Source organism: Vombatus ursinus, unplaced genomic scaffold (assembly GCF_900497805.2).
Source record: "Vombatus ursinus unplaced genomic scaffold, bare-nosed wombat genome assembly UNPS02004281.1, whole genome shotgun sequence".
NCBI classification, from domain to species: domain Eukaryota; kingdom Metazoa; phylum Chordata; class Mammalia; order Diprotodontia; family Vombatidae; genus Vombatus; species Vombatus ursinus.
Genome location: NW_020944059.1, coordinates 26,128 through 33,090, shown reverse-complemented (window position 1 = coordinate 33,090; position 6,963 = coordinate 26,128). Strand labels below are relative to the sequence as shown.

Below are 6,963 nucleotides of genomic sequence, written 5' to 3'. Positions count from 1 at the left end.
ACCCTCAGGATTTCTGACCAGAAGAGAAACAATTGCTATTTACACTCACTCTGAGCCCTCTGAAGCCAAACAGTGACCAAGTGAGGCTTGGGCCAGGGCTTATTGTTGGCCAGTCTGTGAGAGCCAGAGTGATTTGGGTTCAAGGCACAGTAAAGTAGGTCCATTTGAATCCCAATGGGCTTGGTCAAAGCCTGGTTTTCCAGAGCTCTGTTTCAAGAAATCACGAATGAAACGAGATGGGACAGAATAGTTAATTTTCCCAGTTTTTTTTAAATGATAGAATAAATAAGTAAGGAAGATAACAAAATATTTAGCTCCCAAACTTCAAGGTATCTTGTGAGGTTTAGGGGATCAAAATTTATATTGCTTCAGGCAAAGCACCTTGGAATACAATGTAAGGTCTTGGTCTATACCTAATTGTTTTAAATATCACTCTCATCTGTAAAAGAGCTTTTATTGATTCAAGTTTTTTTTTTAAAAAAATAGACATTAATGTACAATCATTTTTATATCTTAAAAGAGTAAGCACTTTTTATTAAAACATAAGACCCCTGTACTGTATACTAGCAGCAGAAGTTACAGAATTGTCAAAAGATCTGTTTATATAAAAAGACAAACAGAAGAAGCTATGGAAGCTATGACAACTTAGGCTACTATAAATAAATAAATAAGTGGGACCGATAGAAATAAGTGGGCCAGATCTTCAGATAGCCAATGAAGTTAGCCATTTAAATGTTTTCACCCAGTTTCAAAAAATATATACAACAATTCTCTACTTGTTAAATTGGAGGACAAATGTCTATTAAGACTATTTTTTTAGTCTTAACTGAGTCTAATCCATATTTCTGAATGAGGCAACCCATCGTTGGCACTTAAGTACTCTTAAATAAAAAGATTTGTTGACTAGTCATTGTTGCGTAAAAAACTTAATGTACTGAGTTGTGTAAGTCATCATCTATATTTGCAGTACTGCCAGCACTCTCTGAGATTTCTGGATTTTCTTCACTCAATTCATTTAAGTTCTCATCTTGAGCTTCATTTCCACTGTCCTTTTCAGGTGCCTGTGTCCTGGGCATGATAACTGACAAATCATTTTCTTAGGACTATTATTTAGCGTTTTTGCTTGTCTCCTTTTCAAGGCTAATTGTTTAGTTCTTCTCAGTTCTTCACTGATGTTCCTCCATCAAACTTTGAGGAGCAAATATTTCTCTATCAACCAGATTTGCAAACAAGGAATCGAATGACGTGGCCGCTGCAGTGATGAGCATGAGACCAGCTCAATGCTCTGTAACCCCGAGACGCATGGATGAGGCGGGAGACAGCAAGGTGGCAGAAGCTCTGTTTATTGAGTGCAGTTAGCTGTCTTTTATGGCCCTAGTGATGCATGTTCAAAGCGTGATCCCCCCTGTGATAACCAATCATCAGGTCTGCTGGAGCTCGTGTCAGGACTCATCTCCCATTGAGAGGAGAGCCAAACCAACTGTGGTTGCTGCATGTCAGCAAAGGAGAGGTCCTCGGAGACTTCCTTATTTTTGCCACACGACTATGTTGTGACCCTCAGCTTCTACTGATAGAAGCTAGAACTCCCATGGGAAAGTTCCCTCAACAGAGCTCTCATGAGACCGTGAGACATTTACCCTAACAATCGAAGTCTGTGGTAGTTGTATCTAGTCCATTACCTTCTGTTTTTTTGCCATCATTACAAATAAAATCCTCATGTACAATAGGAAGATCAAGTCGAATCCATTTTAAGCAGGTCTGAATTTCCTTCTTATTTCCCAAATGTTCTACTCTACCAATACAATCCTCCAATTGAAGGTTAGGGAATAGCCTATGTGCCCAGTGCCCCATGTGTCTGATTAATGTCTTCAAATCTTCAGCTTCTGAGCGTCTAACTTAGGCAAATTCTTTTTCACATTTTTCTTTGTAACTGCAGGCATATCTCCCATCGGATCTCTCCTCGTGTCTGTGGTGGGCTCATTTTCTCCGGCCTCTTCCCTTCCTAGAGAGGCTGGCAGTGGAAAAGGTCGAAAAGTTTCATCTTCTAACCACCTCCTAATCAGGAAGGTTCAACAAATTGTTCTCCTCTGGTTCCATTGTTCCTGCCAGGCTCTGCTAGACTGTAACCAGCTAGGGAAACCAGGCTACCACATGTCCCGTCCCTAAGTTCCTATTGCCTATACCTATTTTGCCATACTAGTTTTCATTTTTTCCAGAAGTTTTGGTAAATAGTTCTTGTCCAAAAAGCAGGGTTCTTTTGGTTTACCAAATACTAGATTATTAGATTATTATGGTCATTTTCTACAGTGTCTTGTGTGCCTAATCCATTCCATTGATACACTACTCTATTTCTTAGCCAGGCCCAGATATTTTTGATGATTACTGCTTTGAACATAGTCTGAGATCTGATATAGCTAGGCCACCTTCCTTCACATTAGTTTTCATTAATTCCCTTGATATTCTTGACCTTTTGTTCTTCCAGATGAATTTTATTATGATTTTTCTAGTCTATGAAATAATGTTTGGTAGTTTGATTGGTATGGCCTGAGTAAGTCAATTAATTGAGGTAGAATTGTCATCTTTATTATGTTGCCTCAGCCTACCCATGAGCAACCAATAATTCTCCAATTGTTTAGATCTGACTTTATTTGTGTGAAAAGTGTTTTGTAATTGTGTTGATATAGTTCCTGGGTTTATCTTGGCAGGAGAACTCCCAACTATTTTAAATGGTCTACAGTTACTTTAAATGTAATTTCTCTTTCCATCTCTTGCTGTTGGGCTTTGTTGGTAATATATAGAAATGCTAATGATTTATGTTGGTTTAGTTTATATCCTGCAACTCTGCTAAACTTGTTAATTTCAACTAGTTTTTTAGTTGATTCTCTAGGATTCTCTAAGTATACCATCCTAACAGCTATAAAGAGTGATTGATTTGTTTCCACATTGCCTATTCTAATTCCTTTAATTTCTTTTCTCTTTTTGCTAGAGCTAAAATTTCCAGCGTAATATTGAATAATAGTAGTGTTAATGGGAATCCTTGTTTCACCCCTGATCTTATTGGGAAAGCTTCCAGGTTATCCTCGTTACAGACAATGCTTGCTGATGGTTTTAGAGAGATACTACTTATCATTTTAAAGGTAGCTCCATTTATTCCTATGGTCTCTAGTGTTTTTCCTAGGAATGCGTGCTATATTTGGTCAAAAACTTTTTCTGCATCTCTTAAGATAATCATATGATTTCTGTTGGGTTTATTATTTATATGGTCACTTATGCTGATAGTTTTCCTAATATAGAACCAGCCCTGCATTCCAGGTATAAATCCCACCTGGTCATATTGTATGATCCTAGGGAAATATTGCTGTAATCTCCTTGTTAGTATTTTATTCAAAATATTTGCATCAATATTCATTTGAGAAATTGATCTTTAGTTTTCTTTCTCTGTCTTGGCTCTTCCTGGTGTAGGTATCAATACTATATTTGAATCATAAAAGGAATTTGTCAGGACTCCTCCTTTGCCTGTTTTCTCCAGTAGGTTATGTGTTATTGGAATTAATTGTTCTTTACATGTTGGATAGAATTCACTTGTGAGTCCATCTCAGCCTGGGGATTTTTTTCTTAGGGAGTCCATTGATGGCTTATTCAATTTCTTTTTCTAATGTGGGGTTACACATTCTATTTCTTCCTCCGTTATTCTGGAAAATTTATATTTTTGTAAATATTCATCCATTTCATTTAGATCATCAGATTTATTGACCGACAGTTGGGCATAATAGCTCCTAATTATTGCTTTAATTTTTCTTGATTGGTGGTGAATTCACCCTTTTCCTTTTGATACTGGTCATTTGGTTTTTGTCTTTCCTCTTTTAAACCAAATGAAGCAATGTTTTACTTTTTATTGTCCCCCACCCCCGATAAAACCAGCCCTTAGTTTGATTTATTAGTTCAATGATTTTTTAAAATCTCCTTTGATTTTCAGGATTTCCAATTTGTTGTTTAGTTAAGGATTTAAAATGTATTCTTTTTCTAGCTTTTTTAGTTGCATTCCCAGTTGATTGATCTGTTCTTTCTCTATTTTATTGAAGTAAGCATTTAGAGATATAAAATTTCCCCTAAGTACTGCTTTGGCTGCATTTCACAAATTTTGGTCCATTGTCTCATCGTTGTCATTTTCTTTGAGGAAATTATTGATAGTTTCTATGACATATTCTTTGACATACTCATTCTTTAGGATGAGATTATTTCATTTCCAACTAATTTTAACCTCTCTTTCCATTGCCCTTTCTTATATGTCATTTTGATTGCATCATGTTCTAAAAATGATGCACTTAATATTTCTGTTTTCTGCATGTGATTGTGAGGTTTTTATGCCCTAATGCATGGTATATTTTTGTGTAGGTGCCATATACCACTAAGAGAATGGTATATTTCTCTCTATGCCCATTCAGTTTTCTCCAGAGGTCTATCATATCTAACTGTTCTTAAATTCTAATCACTTCCTTAAGTTTTGTCTTCTTTATTTTATGGTTAGATTTATCTAGTTCTGAGAGGAGAAAGTTCAGGTCTCCCACTAGTATAGTTTTACTGTCAATTTTCTCCTATAACCCATGTAACTTCTCCTTTCGAAATATGGATGCTATGCTATTTGGTACATATATGTTTAGTATTGATGTTACTTCATTGTCTATGGTTCCTTTTAGCAAGATGTATTTTTCTCCTTTGTCTCTTTTCATTAGATCTATTTTTACTTTTGCTTTGTCTGAGATCATGATTGCTAGCCCTGCTTTTTTTTTTACTTTAGCCAAAAAATAATATATTCTGTTCTGGCCTTTTACCTTTACTCTCTGTGTATCTCTGTTTCAAATGTGTTTCTTGTAAACAACATATTGTAGGATTCTGGTTTTTAATCCACTTTGCTTTCTCTTTCCTTTCTATGGGTGAGTTCATCCCATTCATTATGATTACCAACTGTGTATTTCCCTCCATCCTATTTTTCCCCATTTATATGTTTCTTTCTTTCTCCTTTCACCCTGTCTTTCCTTACTAGTATTTTGATTCTGACTATCCCCTCCCTCAATCTGCCCTCCCTTCTGTCCCCCCCCCCCCACCTTTTCTTGGCCCCCTCTCTTCCTACTTCCTTTTGGGTAAGATCGATCTCTATACCCAACTGAATGTGTATATTATTTTCCTCTTTGTACCAAATCTGTTGAGATAGGTTAAAGCAATGCTCCCTTCCCTCCTTTCTTTCCCTCCATTGTATTAGGTCTTTTGCACCTTTTAATGTGATATAATTTACTCCATACTTCCTCCTTTCCCTCTTCTCCCAATGCAACCTCCTTCTCACTCCTTAATTTTTTAATATCGTCCCATCAAAGTCAATTTATTCCCACAGCCTCTGTCTATGTATATATACTCCTTCTAACTACCCTAATAGATCTAACAGTTCTTCAGAGTTCCATGTATCATCTTCCCCTGTAGGGATGGAAACACTTTACTTATATTGAATAATTTATGTTTTTGCTTTCCTGTTTACCTTTTTATGACTTTCTTGAGTCCTGTATTTTATTTTATTTTTTTAAAATCAAAGATAGTTTATTTTTTTCCATTTCTCAATTTTCAACTTCAACTGTACATTTGAATAAATATTGTTGAAGTGGTTATCTTTGCGTATGGTGTCATCTCATCTCTTTTTTTCTTTAAATTTGATGTTGATTTTGCCTTTTGCTCTGTAAAGTCAATGATCAGACTGCATATACATAGTGTATTCTGAAATGATTTCCACAACAGTAGCTAGTTGTTCTTTAAACTACAATCAATTTTTTCTCTTGATTTCTGGTCTTTCTTTTGTGATAGCTTCTTCCAGATCTCTTCTGAGAAATATAAAAAGTATTCAAAAATTTCTGAGCAGTCTAAATCTTTTAGTTCCTTTTATTTTGCAGTTCCAAGCTATATTTTCTAAAATATCATTTTCCCCATGTCCGTTTTCACACTGAAGTAACCCAAAATCACAGTATGTGTTGGCTTGGTTTGAAGGATCCTCTGACGTTTTCACAGAACTCTTCAGTTTCATCAAACCTTGTAACAGATAGCAGTGTAGAAGCTGCAATTGTCATTGTGAGGATCTCATGTGAAGAGCTGATGCTCTTCATAAGCACTGCAAGTCAAGAAGGGCAAATTTTCCTTGAAATGTTCAACTCTGCCTCACATAAATCCAATTCATCCACTAGTTGTGACATCGTGATGTCATTGGTCTTTTTCAAAAACGAAGGACAAACAACAGCAACAACAGCAACAACAACAACCAGGCATGGTATCTATCATATGGTAAATGCTTAACAATTGTTGATTAATTGGTCAATTAATGTTTGATTTTCCCTGGACTTCAACTCACTGTTATTTCAGAAATTTCTGTGGTGAGTACAGCTATTTTTTCTGTCTTCTTTTTCTTTATGCAGTTTTATTTATTGTTGATTTGCTGTTTTTTTATTGTTTTGAGATTTTGGTGTTAAGGTAAATCATATTGAAACCAACTACTCCTCTATCTTGTTGATTGCATGATATCCCTGTGAGTAAGGCCTTGAAAATAGACCACTTTTAGAATTATTTTATTGTTGTTATTTTTATTATTATTTAATCAAAAGGAACATTTATACCTGGGAGATCCTGTGTTCTTGTGGCAAGGACACTACATTTGGGGTTAGATGACCTGAATTAAAAACCTTATCTATGACCTCTTAGCAGTGTGACCTTGGGTTAATCATTTACATTTTTCAGATCTCAGTTTCCTTCTCAATAAAGTAGAGGAATTGGACTAGATGACTTCTAAGGTCTTTTCTTTGATTTACCTATTGTTTGCATAATACTGAGTATTATACTGATTCCACAAATAAGGAATTGCTTTTGAACTCTTAATTTAGCTTCTCCTTTAATCCTGCTAAACCATGCTGCTTCTCTGGGTACAGAGTC

General features: G+C 35.6%; 1 pseudogene; it reads right to left on the bottom strand.

Moving 5' to 3' along the window:
• Positions 1–926: 926 nt before the first annotated feature.
• Positions 927–2,097, bottom strand: LOC114022779 (annotated as a pseudogene).
• Between the last annotated feature and the right edge of the window lie 4,866 nt (positions 2,098–6,963).